Below are 17,253 nucleotides of genomic sequence, written 5' to 3'. Positions count from 1 at the left end.
TCTGAACAGCTTCATTATTAGTGAGAAAGCATTTCTGAGTATTTAATGTGCACCAAGTTCCACTAGGCAACACAGTAGACTAAGGGCATTAAACAAAGATAACACCAGCCGTATGAAATGAAATATTAAACCAGAATATTGTAACCTCCTTCGCATTAAACACATACAATTGAAATTCAGCCTTAATGTTGTTATACTTGAAAGCAAAGAGAAATCACTGAGCTAAATGAGCATAGGCCAGTACTTAATTTGTAATAAAACAAGTGCCGGGGCTCAAGCAATTTTTTTACTTTCATAATTGACACAGCAAGCCCAAAGGTGCCAGGGCTATGAACTGCCAAGCTTAGAGGTACCATGGCTTAGCCCTGGCAAAAATTAAGCACTGGTATAGATACAGGAATATCCTTATAAGCCATGTGTCTGCTTTATGTATATACTGTATGTATGTCCCTGTGTCTATATTCATGGTAGCAGGTCTCAGCACTACTAGTACAATGGTATCACACATGTTGCTTAATGAACTGTGACCCCTGCTTTTAGTTTTTATGCCATGGTGTTGAGTTGTAGACCACCACCCATCTAAAGCATGTTCTTCCAGACTTTGATTGCAGCACAACCTCTTTCTGCTCCTCCATATGAGCTGCTCTGGAGAAACAGAATTAACAGGGACTTTGGAGGTATAAGTTGTTCATAGTGGGGGGAGGAGAAACAAACCCCACTGGCCCCATGAACTGGCAAATACTTTCTAACCTTCCAACTACTGATTAACAGCGGATATGTGTAATGCTAATGAATACCATGGAGTTCTACCAAGATATTGGTAACTCTGTCCTTTAGCAGAGATATGGAGAAGTAGAGAGGTGCCTTGTGGCTGACAATGCTGCTACTATCACCTTAGGGAGCCATGTGCTTCTCAGGGGAACAGGGGCCTGTTCCCCAATAACTATGGTACCAGAACCTAGGAATTATTTCACAACTTGCTGAGGCACATGATGTTCACTTCCAGTGGGTCAACTGCTATCACAATGCTACCATGATTTTAGTTACCCCCTGTATATACCTATATATACACACACTTTTAAAATTTACAAACATAGGGGTAGATTCACAAAGAGTTATGCATGTTACATTCATGGCATACAAACACAAGTTAAATAAAAACATAGAGTACTCTTGCTGGAAGGTTGCAATGTAGCATTACCTTAGAATTAAGAACAATAACACACAGAAACCCCAAAACAGAGAGAGAGAGAGATATTGCATTGTAAAACAGAGAAGCTCAACTCATCCCACCCCACTCTAAACTGGCTATCTGCAAACTAGCTCAGATGACTCAGATCACAGGGTTTCCACCAGAGCCTCTTACCCTGCAAACAGGATCAGGAAATCCCTTGCACTTAAGTGATAGTTTGTCATTTTAACCATTTCCAATATACCATAAGGCATTGCAGCATCTATTAGCCGTCTTGCCTGTGGAATCTGCAAACCCTGAGTTAGATGCCTAGGCGTCATGTACAATACATAGGGAGAGAGGCACCTGAAAAGGGGGGCCACAAAAGCCTGCATGCTAAGCAGAGAGCTGCCTTAGCTAGTCAATAGTAGATGCCAAGGAGAGGATTGGATCCTAAGCACCACCCTCTGAGAGTTTGGTGTCTATCACCATTTGGGATTCGCAGCTGGGAACCCTTTCTCGGAGTCAGCTGCCTAAGCAGTTTCTTGCAAGAAAGGTGGCAGTGCACATCTAATTCCACACAGGAGGGAGAAGGCCACCTCATTTAAACTTTAACCCAATGGTTAGGGCACTCACATGGGAGAACCTGCTTCAGTTCCTCCTTCTGCCTGATGTGGAGAAGGGATTTGAACACGGGTCGCCGCCTCAGATATAGACTTATTCTCAGACTTACCATGGCCCAATGCATATTTAAGAATGCCATATACAGTGGAACAGCTTCAACACGAGAAACCCATATCAGAATATCCCAGAGCCCAGTGGTTAGGGCACTCACCTGAGAAGTAAGAGACACTTTTCCACATCAGACAGAGGCAGGAATTAAACTGGGTTTCTCCCGATGGCCATTTTGTGTGGAGTTATGTGTGCTCTGAGCACATCTACCGGATTGGGCCCTGCAGGCAAGATAGGCAGGGCTCCATCTAGTTTGTGACTCCTACTGAGGCTTAGGTGCCAAGCTACTGGGAAGGGGTGAGGACAGAGGTAGCTGAGCACAAGCCCAGCTGCTAAAACTTAGGCCCATCAAGGGTGGAAAATTGAGCACCTAGAGACATTAGGTGCCTCCAGGGTTAGATGGCAGCTAAGCAGGGGCTTTGTGAATGTCAATGGTGCCTAAAATGGCAATGAGATGCCTACATCCTTTTCTCAGTCTAGCCCATAAGATTTCCAAAGCGGTCTAGGCTATTCAGACATAGCTTCTATTAAGTTTAATAGAAGGCTACTTTAACCGGAAGTGACTGATGTGGTGCTTGTTAGTCTGTTCCCCTCTATTACCTGAGCACTATGTATTTTGGCCAGACTAACGTGGGATTCCCTTAAATCCTCAGCTGCTGCAGGAGTGGTGCAAAGAGAATGAAACTATGGCTGAGGATCTATCCTCCTTTCCTCTCTTTAGGTAGTTCCCACATCAACTCCTGTAATTGCATCTTCGGTCCAGGCTACCCAAAACTGCAGCTCAAGTCATCTTCCTATTCCACTACTTGGATCAAGTCAGTTTCTTCTTTGAATCCCTCCACTGGTTTCTCTCAGCTTCTGCATCTAGTTCCACAAATGACATTCAGTTCAAGGCACAGTAGGCTTCAGAAAAGGATTAGACAGGTATATGAGTAATAAAAAATCCACAGTTACCTTAAACAGGCTAAAAACACATACCAGGGATGTATATCCATGGGAAGAAACTTTTAAAATGGTTATTTGTTATTTTACTGGGATGGACTTGCAATCAGTACTAATGTTGCCCTCCTAAAATTATTAATATAAAGTGGGGGAGAGAGCAGCATAATTGCAGGGTTTCTCAAACATGGGTCGCCACTTGTGCAGGGAAAGCCCCTGGCGGGCTGAGCCAGTGTAGTTTACCTGCCCTGTCCACAGGTCCGGCCGACTGCGGCTCCCACTGGCCGCGGATCGCTGCTCCAGGCCAATGGGAGCTGCTGGAAGCAGCGCGGGCCGAGGGACGTACTGACTGCCACTTCCTGCAACTCCCATTAGCCTGGAGCAGCAAACCGTGGCCACTGGGCGCCATGATCGGCCGAACCTGTGGATGGGGCAGGTAAACACACCGGCCCGGCCCGCCAGGGGCTTTCCCTACACAAGCGGTGACCCCTGTTTGAGAAACCCTGGTCTATCAGAACTATGATGGGCAAACACTGCAAAAATGTGCCCAGATATTCATTTAAATGTACTAAGTGTTCACAACCCTTTTATTTGGAAAAGGAAAGCATTGAGCACTTGTATAAATATTAATTTGCACACTAATATTCATGTAATTATCTATTTTCAAAATATTGGCATTTGAAAATTTCACACAGCCATTTAGAAAGCTCTATTTGGTTTAGAAGTCATCCAGTTGGGAAGAAGAAACAATCACATGAGACCTAGGTGACTAATCACACAGTGGAATATCAAATTACAATTACCTACTATTCAAAGCAAAAGCCATGGTTTATCCATAGGCTAAGATATGTTTTCATACGCCATTCATCAAATAATGAACAAAGTCATAAGAATCTAAGTCTGTTCTCAGAGAATTTATGAACATAAAAAGGTACTAGAAGCAAACAAATAGTGACTAGTTCTTTCAGCACTAGTCTTCACCAGAAGCAGTAGTAGGGAAAGGCGAGGCCCAGAATGGACCCCTACTGCCCCCCTGGGAACTGAACGTGAACAGGAAGGACCATAGTCTGGGTCATATCCCTTCACCAGCCAGAAACTCCCAATATGGATCCAGCCTCGAAGACTTCAGCAGCAACTGCATAGATGATGGGTTGCCTTAAGAATGAATTGACAAGTCGTGCTTGAAAACTCCATACTACCAGTGGAATGCAGGGTATTCTTTTGTGTGTGCTGATTGGTTGTATGAGGCACACTCCTTCTGCCTCTTCAGCAGAAGTAGTTTAGGACAAACAACCAATCAGCAGCTAGTACAACGGCTCACTGATCCTGACTGCAGACTATTGCAATATAAATAATAATAAGTCAATGGTGAATTATTAGCAAATGAATAGGTGTGTACACAATTAAGACTGTTTAACATTTGCTCTGCATTGTACTATGTCTTAGTTTATTTTCTCTTTCTTCTTGAAAATGTAGCGCCTGCCTCAGTTGCATACAAAGAGCCCAATCTTGATTTCCTTACATATGCTGGGCTCCCAAGCTTGTGTACTGTACATAGAATCTCTGCCAGAAGTGTGTTTATATGCAAAGGTTATGGAGGAGGTAATTTAGATGAAACTTGCTTTCTATCTGACCAGGTTGGAGGATCTGCCTGTGCAAGATAAGAAGGTAAAGAAACAAAGAATGAACAGTAAGTTAAATAGACCAATCCATTACTCTCCAAACTAGTTAATCCAGGCCTGAGAGTCTGGAAGGGGGTTGATGATGAGCATGTGCATTAACTAGATATTGGAAAAGGGCTTGGATCCTGTGATCAGAGTGGCTAAAGAAGCTGCTATCTCATACAATTATCACACAACAAATGCACTTGTCAGGACAATAAATCTCCTCAACATTGCACTACAACTCTCCATGAAATATGTAAAAAGACATAATAAATTTGAGTTTAAACAGAACAAACAATCTAGACATAGATCATTGCACTTTGTAAGATAATCAGAAGGTTTACATTAAGAAGAATTGAGAGGGGAATGTGCTAAGAGGATGTCATCACAGTTACATTACTCAAAAAGCAATATGGGCTGATCAGTTCTGATGGAGGGTCTGGCCAACTCTCATAAATGAAATTGTCTCAGGAGGGTATACTGTGCATTATTTATTAACTGAAGGGACAGTTCTTCTGTATTTATTTTGTCAGGAAAAAAACCTGAATCCTAAAAATGCCACGAGAGAATCCCAAAACCACAATGTCTAGCTTAAAACAAGTAGATAGTGTTCAGGTTAGTATACCCTATTGTGTACTTCATGGTCTTTTAAATCTTCCTTGAGTAAAGGGCATCACATACTTGTGCTACCTCAGGAATAGACCATCTTGAAATCTGCTGGCTCAGCCGATATGGCAGGTGCTTTGGGAGGTGGAACTAAATCTCAAACCATTTTCTGCCTACTTACATGGAGATGGGATTAAGGAGCCTGGTGAAAACTCCTGTCCACCTCGCACTGCTACCCATAATAGCAGGAGTCGCAAGTACAGGAAAGTAAAGGGGGACCATACCCCTATCTCTCTCTCTCCCCCACCCCTCATACAAACACTTTACTGTGATCATGATCTGACCCTAAGTAAACACAGGACACTTACATAGTAATACTGGGCAGTATATCAAACACACAAACTAAAACACATCTTAATTACAGTATATTTAAAAAAAATAAAAACTGATTGAGATAGGATAAGGAAAATAGCTGCTTGTTCTCAAAAAAATTTCTCAGTGACTTCAAGTGCAATGGAAGCACAAACAGTAGTAGAGGGCCTTGATGCTTGCATCTGAGAGAATACCCACTAAAGCTATTGCTACCTAAGGTGGATGATAATGGAGCCCTTATATGCCTCTGCAAAGAATAAGGAGTGATCAAGATCCCCTATGGTAAAGTACAGCCTTTCTATCATAGTGTCTGTTCAGTTTTAAAGCTCTGAAAGCAATTTATAAACCAAGGGCCTAATTCTGATCCAAGATACACACATGCAACTTCCAGTGGAAGCCATTGAGAGTTGTGTTTCCATATCAGAAAGTAATAGTCTCTTCACTTCACAAAAATGCAGCCACCTCAAAGTTGTTTGAAAGCAAGAACCACACTCATGTTTCCCAAGGCACTGGTACATCCCTGTATGGTAACACGAGTCTCTTCAGTTTGTTTTTGATATATTGCTCAGTACTACTTCATCTCTGTCATGGTGAAATACATGTTTTAGAGTGAAGCTATGGTCTACGTTAGTCATTCTCAATGTAAAAATCATGTATGTTACCCTTGAAGTATGATTTTCATGCACTAAGGTCATTATGCTTTTATGCACAGATTTTTCTAATTCAGGGGCCCTGAGCTTTAGAGGAAGGAAGAAATAAGTAAGGAATAAGTAAGAATATATGGCAATGCCCTCATGTGTACTTAGGGTCAGGTGGTGATCTTTACTGCATGATTGCACAGGGGTGTGTCTGTGTAGAGCGTGTCAATGATTTGGCAGATCAGCACCACCGCCTGGGTGCCAAGATCAAAGTAATGATCTGTCATTTCAAGTAAACTCTGCTGTCTCTGTGAATGCTACTCCAGTTCAGTCCTCCAGATCCTGGTGAGAGCAAGAAAAATGATTGTTCCCAGCAGTCTGTGTGATTTAGCCTAACTTGATCTGATATATCGTGGCACATTAATCACTCTGCGTGAAGAGAAATGCAGCTTTTGATAAGAAAGTACAAGTGGATGATTACCTGAAAAATGCATTTGTGTTTTATCTTTGACCCTGGTGAAAGAAAAGGTGACAAAAATTAGCCTGTCTAGCCTCAGGATCTCTAATAGCCAGTGGATTTAATGGGCTGAATCTCCTTTGTGTTGTGGTGTTTCGTACTGATAACAGTGAGAATCACTGCAAGAGAACTCAAAATACCAAGGTAAATATAAAATATCCTATGAGGGTGCATGGGAAATCTTGTGATTCTACAACCCAGCCTGTTTGATGGCTGGTGTACCTCGCTGCTTGGCCTCTGGATAACTTTGCTTAGTGCTGTAAAAGAGATGATAATCCAGAGATGTTTAGAATGGGTTCCCAATTTCTAATATCTACAGTTTACAAAACATTTCAGAAAAGAAAACTGAGACCATTTTCAGACTTTGTAGTTGAATAACTAACACATATCAGCATGATATAACTGAAGCTGGGTGGTATGTTAAACTCATAATTTATGTAACCAGACCTTGACTTGCCAGCAATCATCTCTGGGAGCACAGAAAATCTATGTCAATGTGACATTATTACTTATGAAATTCCACTGCTTGTATACAATAGGTAATCAACTCTTCTCATGCTTCATTACATCATGTCACAACAGAAATATGGAAAGTATTTACCATCCCTTACAAAATCATTTTACATTAGAATTTGTTGTAGCGGAATGCACAGTATTCTTCATGGCTATGGGTAAAACAGATCTGAAGAACACTGTCAAAATATCAGAGGGGAAGCCGTGTTAGTCTGGTTCTGTAGAAGCAGCAAAGAATCCTGTGGCACCTTATAGACTAACAGACGTTTTGCAGCATGAGCTTTCGTGGGTGCATCCGAAGAAGTGGGTATTCTCCCATGAAAAGCTCATGCTGCAAAACGTCTGTTAGTCTATAAGGTGCCACAGGATTCTTTGCTACTGTCAAAATATTAGCCCAGGGCTTTTCTCTGGTAATGCATGGCCAGTGGTACTGGAGTCGGAGGGCTCATGTTCCCTGGAAGGCCTGTTATTGATGGAACACCAGTAGAACTGGGAATGCAGAGAGTTAGGCTGGAAGCAATTCAGCTAACTGGATAGGATAGTCCCAGGGTTTAATAAAGTTTCACTTGTTCAACTTAACCTGCACTTAGCTTCGTTCTAGGCTAATAAAAGATGGTGGCAGCATCTGAACTGTGAGTGCTGAAGCTGACAGTGTGAGCCATGGAACTCTGAGAAGCCCCCTGGAGCCCTGGATTTTGCAGACACAAACCTACCCCAGCAATGGACCTGGTGGAAGGAATCGTTCCAGCTGTACACAGAGCTGGCCATGCACCAGGCCAACAGCAGCAGGAAAGTAAAACTGTTACTTTGCCTTATCGGGGAACAAGGCAGAGGGATCTGCAGCACTCTGAAGCTCTCCACTGCCCCATGCCTCACAGCAGTCCTCGGAGCCCTGGGGAACTATTGTTCCCCAAAGCAGAATGAACCCCTGGAGTTCAGTTATATGTATTTTTGGGGACTTGACAGACTCCCTGGTTTGCGACAGGACAGTCTGTGGCATTTGGGGTCACCACCTGCAGGAGCAGCTGCTCTGGGAAGGCAATCTCACAATAGACAGATGCTTAGACATTGGGTGTGCAGTGGGAGATTCAAGAGAAAGGATGGAAGCCCTAGGAGGCACAACACCCTCAGAAGTACATGCAATGAGATGACAGCAAAGGAGAGCAGGTGACCAGGGTTTCATATCCAAAGTGAGATGCATTTTCTGTGGAGAGAGCGTAAATGAGTAAAGAAGAACTGCCGCACACTAGGACAGTAGTTCAAGGAATAAGGCGAGTTGCATTATTTTTAGTGTGTGCAAGAGCAGGGGCAGATCCCAGAAAGAATCAGTCAGAAGTGGATGGCACATCCAGGGCTGGCTTTAGGGCGATTCACTCGATTCCCCCGAATTGGGCCCCGCCCCCCTAAGAGGACCCCACGTCCGTAAGGACCATCCGCCAACATGCCACCGAAGGCACTGGCAGCTAATTGAGCTGCCACCAAAGTCCCGCCACTGTCTTCGGTGGCAGCTCTTTCAAATCGGGACCTGCAGTGCCTAAAGCCGGCCCTGGGCACATCAGACAACAGTGATTCTCTGCTTGAGTCCAAGGGCATATCAGATTCAGGCTGTCAGGACAGGAAAGCAAAAAGGGACAATGCCAATCTTTGTGCATGAAATAATGTTAATCGGGAAATGCCCTATGTCATTTCAACTGGATAACAAGGCCTCTTGCAATGTGATTCCTCAGGGTGAATTGGACTGGAATGTGCCCATTACAAAACATGCAATCTAATAATGTACAATCAGGGTGTGATGCCGTCTGAAGGAAAATGTTACCTCACAGTAACTAACCTCAAAAATATAACACATGCTACCAACTGAAGTACGTGACGGTGAATGGTAAGCACCACAGACCCCCTCTTGGAAGAATACAGCCATACAAATTGTGGATCTGATCAGGGTGCAGCATCATAATTTTATAGTTGCAGTGCAAGTACCAAAAGACAGAGTCCCATAGACAATGGAAACATCTTTTAAAAAAAATATGGAGATATTTTCAAAGGCAGTGTATACCTTGAAGGAAAGCTGCAACTGGAAGGAACCTGTGTGCTTGCCACTATAGAAAATTCCAGTGGCATTGCATAATCCAGAATGCAAGGAGGTCAAAAGTCTGCAGGGGTTTCACAGCATCTGTTGAGGCCACTACAGCCTCAGTAAGTAGCAAAGTGGTGGTAAAGAAGCCATCAGGCAAACTGATCTGCATAGGCTGAAAGACACTGAACTAGGCATTGAAAATATGCCACTATCACCTGCTCACAATTGATTAAATCTTGTCAGAACTTTCCAAAACTAGAATCTTTACAGTCTGCAAAGTGAGCGCATAAGCCAAGATAAAGTGTCCAGCATGCTGACAACCTTTGCTAATAACCTTTGCAACACCATTTGGTTGCTACAGATAGCTGTGCATGCTGATGCACATAAGTAGAGTGCAACAGGTGTTCCAGAGAAGATTCACCCAAGCACTGGAAGGACTACCTGGGATGAAAATAATTGTAGATGATATTTACATTGTAGGTGAAGGTAGAAATGATACAGAAGCTGAATGAGACCTTGACAGAAAACTACATGCTTTTCTACAGCAATGCAGGGACAAGAATATAAAATTCAACCCAGAAAATATGCCACTCAAACAGCATGAGGTGATATACATTGGATATCTGCTCACAACAGAGAGACTGAAAGCAAATCCCAACAAAATCAAGGCAGTAAGAGACATGCCTGCTCCAGTGGATCTGAAAGGGGTACAGTGCTTCATAGGAATGATTCATTTTCTGTCCCAGTTCTTCCACACCTGACTGTAGCAGCAGAACCCACACATCAGCTCACAAGGCAGGATGTTGAAATGAACTGGGCAGGTCTCCAACAGTGAGTATGCACCTCACCTGAAGTACCAGGAGAGTCACTGACACTCCATGTGATGTATGAGAGAAGGGAATTGTTGTGTATTTGGTTGTCATGGTTTTTGTTGCTATGGCAACTGAGTTAGATTATTATGGGTTAGCTCAACCGGTTTCGACCGGCTGAGTGAGCTCTCTGTGTCTGTAAATAAAATGGAGGTTTTGGTTAGCTGCCTGCTCTCTGGCTTCAAGTGATTGCTTCCTACGCCGGCTGCCCCAAGGATTTAACACTGGCGACGAGGGTGGGATCCTGGTGCTGCTCCAGTAACAGAAGGAAGTAGAAGTCGAGGTAAAGAACAAACAAAGAAAAAAAAGCTGCTTGTTTGCACTGATTGTGAAAGTGAAACTAAAAATCATGGCTACTCTGACCAGGCCCCTGGAGCCTTTTGATGAGAATACAGAGCAGTGGCATGTGTATACTGAGCGTTTTGAGCTTTTTGGTATTGCAAATGACATTACAGAAGCGAAGAAGGTGCCAATATTCTTAACTGTTGTAGGGGCTAAAACCTACTCTCTGCTACGCAGCTTACTGCACCCTGTTAAGCCTGAGACTAAATCTTACAGTGACATTGTGGAAATCCTGGGGTCTCATTTCTCCCCAAAACCACTGGTAATTGCTGAAAGATATAGGTTCCACAAAAGAGACCAAAAGGAAGATGAAACAGTTGTACAATTTGTAGCCATTTTAAAAAAGCTAGCAGAACACTGTGAATTTAAAGAGATGTTAAATGATGCCCTGCGTGACAGGTTAGTGTGTGGCCTCTGCAGTGAAGCTATACGGAAGCGCCTACTGACAGAGGCTCAGCTTACATTACAGAAGGCTGTTGATATTGCTGTCTCCATGGAACTGGCTACAAGGGAGGCACAATACATCGGTGCCTAGGGTGCAAAAAGTGTCACAAGAACTGACCCACAAAACGGTGCAGAGTCAAGAATGTTACCGCTGTGGTAAGCTGGGTCACCAGGCATCAGAATGCTGGTGTAAGGACCTGGTGTGTCGACACTGTGGCAAAAAGGGACACATTGAGTATGCCTGTAAACAAAAGAAAAAGAGGCCTGTGGTCTGGCCGACAAAAAGAGGAACCTTGCATACCCTAGAGCAGACCCAGGATGATCAAGGTGACACCTCCTCACAAGAGGAAGTGCCACTGCATGTTTTGTCTTTGGCAGCGGGCTCACATGAATACTGGGTAACCCCTTTATTGGAGGGCAAACCTATATGTATGGAACTAGACACCGGTGCAGCTGTCTCGCTGGTTCCTGAGACTGTGTATAAGGAAAAGCTACAGCATCTTCCGCTTAAGGCAACAAAAACTGTTCTGAAGACGTATACAGGTGAAGCTGTGCCCATGTTGGGCACTATTGATGTTAAGGTGGAGCTCAATGGACAGGCAGCTAAATTGCCACTGTTTGTGGTGAGAGGTGACTACCCAGCCTTAATGGGTAGGTCTTGGCTTGGGAAGATTCAACTGAACTGGGCAGAAGTGCACCGGATGACTAAAGAAGAACCCAGTCTAACCCTATTCTAAGGATACAGGCTGCTGTTTTGTGAGAGGATGTGGGAAGTATGCAGGGAATCACTGTGACATTGAACATTAAACCTGACAGTCCACCAAAATATCTGAAAGCCCGAACTGTGCCATATGCCATCAGGCCAAAAGTTGAAGCAGACCTGGAGCGCCTGGTCACCGATGGAGTCCTAATACCAGTTACCCATAGCTCATGGGCCACTCCTATCGTTCCAATCGTGAAGAAAGATGGCTCTCTCCGGATTTGCGGTGATTTTAAAGTCACTGTCAACCCAGTGTTGTGTGCAGAGCAATACCCGCTTCCCCGCATCGATGACCTCTTCGCAGGCCTGGCTGGGGGACAAAAGTTCAGTAAGATTGATCTGAGTCAAGCATATTTACAGATGCACGTCGATGAAAAGTCCCAAGAGCTGTTGACTATTGTGACTCATAAGGGGCTTTATCGATACTGTCGCCTACCCTTCGGAATAACATCTGCTCCCGCCCTGTTCCAGAGGGCTATGGACCAGATCTTGTGTGGCTTGTCAGGAGTTCAGTGCTATCTGGATGATACCCTGGTCACTGGAAGAAATGAAGAGGATCACTTAAAGAATTTAGAGGCTACCCTACAAAGACTGGAAGAGTATGGCCTACGAGTTCGCAAAGACAAGTGTGAATTCTTCAAGCCCTCTGTTGAATATTTGGGACACATCATTGATTCTGCAGGTCTTCATAAGGCCCCTGCAAAAGTTAAAGCTATTGTGGAGGCTCCCCCACCTCGAAATGTAAGCCAGCTGCGCTCATTTCTAGGACTCCTGAGCTATTATGGAAAGTTCATCTCACAGTTAGCCACACTGCTAAAACCACTTCATGAGCTCCTTGGGCAGAACAAGGCCTGGAAGTGGACTGAAGCCTGTGATGTTGCGTTTAACAAAGCTAAGGATGCACTGCTAAATTCTGAAGTTCTAATGCACTTTGATCCATCCTTACCACTGCAATTGGTCTGCGATGCCTCCCCTTATGGAGTGGGAGCAGTCGTGTCACATATTATGCCTTCAGGAGAAGAGAGACCTATTGCTTTTGCTTCACGCACTCTAAGCAAAGCAGAAACTAACTACGCCCCAATCGAACGTGAGGCATTAGGAATTGTTTTTGGAATTCGGAAGTTTCATCAGTACCTGTTTGGGCGAAAATTTACTCTTCTCACAGACCATCGACCTCTGACATCAATTTTTGGACCCTACACAGGCATTCCCCCATTAGCTGCTAGTCGTATGCAACGTTGGGCATTGTTACTTTCAGCACACACATATGAAATCAAATATCGGAAATCCACTCTGCATGGCAATGCAGATGGCCTCTCAAGGTTGCCTTTGCCGGTCAAACACCGAGATAGTGCCCAAAAGGAAATCTTCTACTTTGAACAGGTAGAGAATACACCCATCACTGCTACTCAGATAAAGAAGGCAACTCGCGTTGACCCAGTATTGTCCCACGTTATGGACCTGGTGATGCATGGAAAATCTCGACAAACCTCTCCGGTCTCATCCGACCTTGTTCCCTACATGTCCAAGCGGACGGAGTTATCGGTCCAATCTGGTTGTTTGTTGTGGGGGAGACGTGTCATTATTCCACCACCACTGAGATCCCAGATGTTAGAACAGTTACATTCCGGTCACTGTGGAATAGTGCGCATGAAGGAAATTGCACGAAGCTATTTTTGGTGGCCTGGACTGGACAGCGCTATTGAAGAGAAGGCAAAATCTTGTATGTCATGTCAGGGTGTGAGGAATGCACCCCAGTGGGCACCCTTACACCCATGGGACTGGCCTGAAAACCCGTGGCAACGTATTCACGTTGACTTTGCTGGCCCCCTTGAAGGAAGCATGTTCTTGGTGGCAATAGATGCCCATTCTAAATGGCCAGAAGTCTCTATAATGCAGTCCACTTCGGCAGAGAGTACTATCCAAAAACTACGAGGACTCTTTAGTCGTTTTGGTCTGCCAGAACAACTTGTGAGCGACAACGGACCGCAGTTCGTTTCTCAGGAGTTTCAAAATTTTATGAAGGCAAATGGGATACACCACATCACGTCAGCACCATATGATCCGTCCACCAACGGATTAGCTGAAAGATTTGTGCAGACAATGAAAAACGCTTTGAAATCAGCAAGGGGACAACACTCCATTCCAAAGCGTCTGGATACCTTTTTACTTTCCTACAGAAACACACCTCATGCTACGACCCACGCATCTCCGGCCTTTCTAATGATGGGACGACAGCTGCGCACTTGCTTTGATCTGCTGAAACCTTCTGAACCCCGACAAATTGTGCAACATCAGCAGCAATATCAAGTCATCAGACGGGCACCCAGAGCAAAAGACCGAACCTTTAGCCCAGGACAGCCAGTTTTGGCTCGGAATTATACTTCCAGAGCTAAATGGGTTCCGGCCACAGTCATCACTCAAACAGGACCTGTTTCCTACACAGTCCGGACTGCAGAGAATCTTACCTGGCGGCGACATGTAGATCAGCTGTTGCCAGGTCATGCCAGTCCTCAGAACCCATCTGCAGGTGAGGGGTCTGACTTCACCTCTTCTGGTGAGGGACCGAATCACGAGTCACCTGTTTCTGACTGTTCTCCTCCATTACTGCCGGCGGCTGAGATACCCCTTTGCCCAGCACGAGCTGATACCACCTCCTCACCTGTTCGTGCTGCGGACCCTGAGCCCCTAGTGCTTTCGGGTGCAATAACACCAGAAGTTCGCCGTAATCCACCTAGAGACAGAAGGCTTCCTCATCGGCTGGATCTTTAGCTAGGGCGAACCCACGGTTATGGGGCAAAATAATCCCCAGGGTTTAGCCGGGAATGGAGGCAGTCTACCCTCCTTCTCTAGTCTAGTGTGTGTTTTATTTAGGGGATGTTCTTATTAGGGGGGGAGGAATATGTTGTGTATTTGGTTGTCATGGTTTTTGTTGCTATGGCAACTGAGTTAGATTATTATGGGTTAGCTCAACCGGTTTCGACCGGCTGAGTGAGCTCTCTGTGTCTGTAAATAAAATGGAGGTTTTGGTTAGCTGCCTGCTCTCTGGCTTCAAGTGATTGCTTCCTACGCCGGCTGCCCCAAGGATTTAACAGGAATGCATGTAACTCTCTTCTGCACCCTGTCAGACTAAATCCCAAACATCAAAAGAGCTTCTGGGTGTGGCATTTGGAATAGACTGATTCCCTGAGTACACTTGTAGACACCCAATAATAGTGCAATCAGATCATAAACTCCTAGAGACAAATATAGTAAAGCCCCTTCTTACTGCTCCAAAGAGATTGTAGCCCATGTTGATGATCCTCCAGTGCCAGCAGGTGGAAATCAGATATCGTCCAGGACAATTACTTGTGTTAGCTGATACCCTGAGCAGGGCATATATCCCTACCATCAGTGAGATGAGGGAAGGGGATCAGGACATAGTGTAGTATGTTAACAAATTCAATCTCCCCGTTTCAATAGCAAAGTTGATGGAAATCAAAGGGACTACAAAAAAGGACATCCAAATACAAGCAGCCAGGGGAGCAACACTAGCAGGGTGGCAAGAAGACAAAAGCCAAGTACCAGTAGGAGCAGAATCATATTTTCAAATGAAGGGTGAGGTGAGTGTACAGAATAAAATAATATTTTGAGGACAGAGTTGTTGTCTCCATCTCATTACGTAAGGATATCATGCAAAAAAACCATGCCTCACACCTGGACACTGACAGTTGTGTCAAGAGTGTGTCTGCTGGTCAGGAATGAGTAAACAACTCCACTCCTTGGTCATGTGATAACCACCAGCAGAAAGAGACCGTTATCATATGAGATGCCCACCTGACCATGGGAAAAGGTGGGAGTGGACTTATGTACCTTCAAGGAAAAGCAGTACTTAATTATAGTGAACTACTATTCACATTTTTGGGAGGTCAGTGCCCTGCCTGATTGGCAAAGTGAAGGCTCACTTTGCAAAATATGGCATTCTGGAGAGCGTATTCACTGATAACTGACCCCTATTTCTATTGGTAAAAATTGCCTTGGTATTAAATCCTGTGGACTGCTCTGTCCGTATGGCTGGAAGCAATACAGCCCTATGGATAGAGCAGTCCACAGGATTTAATGAGGTTTCACTTGTTCAATTTAATCTGCAATCAGCTTCATTTTGTGACTGACACAGTGTACATTGTGCTCTATGGAGCTGTGCCTGTACGGGCTCAGCTTCCCAGACCAAGAGACTGGGAGAGGAGCTGTGAAGCTCTTATGTACAGCTAGGTAAAAATGGACACAGAATAAAGCAATCTCTTGCAAGCACTAGAAGCACGAGGTGATCACTTAACACCACACATAGCTAAGTTTCACCATTTTCCCTGTGATATCCCTTACATTGGTAGGGGTTCTACTCTCTTACACGAGCAGCTGCCATTTTGTGAGGCAGATATGATGCTGCAACACACAATGCTGTCTCTATGGAAATTTGAATTTTGTTCGTTCTTGTTTTGTTGTTTTTCCTTAATCTAAAGTTATAGTAATTCATGCTGAGTACACTGTTGCTCTGTATGGAAAAATACCTAGAAGAATCCTGTCCATGAATTACACCATTGTAAAGCTGCAGTAACATATTGGTGTAGATTGACCACTATATTACTTCAGCTTTACACTGGTGTAACTCCATTGAAATTGGTATAATGGTGAATGAAGCAGTAGTAGTAACATATAATAATACAACTTTATTTTGGAGTGTAAACAAGTCTTGTAATCTGCCGGGAGAGTGAATGTAGAGGTATGCAGTACAAATATGGCTATTAAGATGGGTCTGGTGCTTTTGTTGATACATAATGGAAGGATGCCATTTACATAGCTACAACCAATCCATGCTTACTTTTTGGAAACCATAAGAGGTGTATTCAAAGCACAATTTGATATGCAGACAAAACTACAGCAAGCCACACAGCATACATATTTTTGTGGTCTCCAATTACAACTTTAATAACTTCCCTGGGTGGTCAGGCAAAAAAGACACATGATTGATCAAATATATAAATCTGATCTGTTCATTCTAATGTGAGGGGAGACAATGGCCTCTTGAAGGGAGAAACTGCATTGCGGGAGATGATTACTGTCCAACAAAAACAGCACTATGCCACAAATGGGGAAAGAAAGTCAGAGATCTGTGACACATTTCCTGTGCCAATTTGGAGCAACACAAGCTATGGCAGGATGGCTTTTCTTTACACACTACAGGCATAGTATTTTTTGTTGGATAGTAATCATTCCATGCATGAAGGACAGCCTAAACCTTCAGCCTTGCATCAGGGATTTATTCTGCTCTTTTAAAACATTTGGCTCTGATTCTCTTTAATACTGAAAATCTCATGTAATCCTGCAAAAATGCAGGAGGCTGTCTTTCTCTTGCTGGATATCTCCTCAAAGGGAGAGGATCTGGAGGACACACTGATCATTCTATATGGAGTGGTAGGGTATTGTTCACAGGTTCAGTCTCAGGTAATGATCAGGGTACAGATCTCATTGGTGACACCACAAGATAACACCAGTTCTGAAAGGTTATTCCTGATGGCATCCTAACAAAGTAGGACTGAGGGGTTCTGGCACAACCTTCACTGTCCCCTTTTCTT

The 17,253-nt window shown here is 44.1% G+C and overlaps 1 long non-coding RNA gene across 1 annotated transcript in view; it reads left to right on the top strand.

Annotated features, from left to right (window-relative positions):
* LOC120369738 overlaps positions 1-17,253 on the top strand; it is a 50,347-nt gene that overhangs the window by 10,752 nt on the left and 22,342 nt on the right. The window contains exon 3 of the long non-coding RNA XR_005583376.1: positions 4,480-4,532. This is a non-coding gene — a long non-coding RNA (uncharacterized LOC120369738). The remainder of the gene's footprint in view (positions 1-4,479; positions 4,533-17,253) is intronic.

Source organism: Mauremys reevesii, linkage group 1 (assembly GCF_016161935.1).
Source record: "Mauremys reevesii isolate NIE-2019 linkage group 1, ASM1616193v1, whole genome shotgun sequence".
NCBI classification, from domain to species: Eukaryota; Metazoa; Chordata; order Testudines; family Geoemydidae; genus Mauremys; species Mauremys reevesii.
The sequence above is the reverse complement of the archived record's forward strand: the minus strand, read 5'-3'. Positions and strand labels throughout refer to the sequence as shown.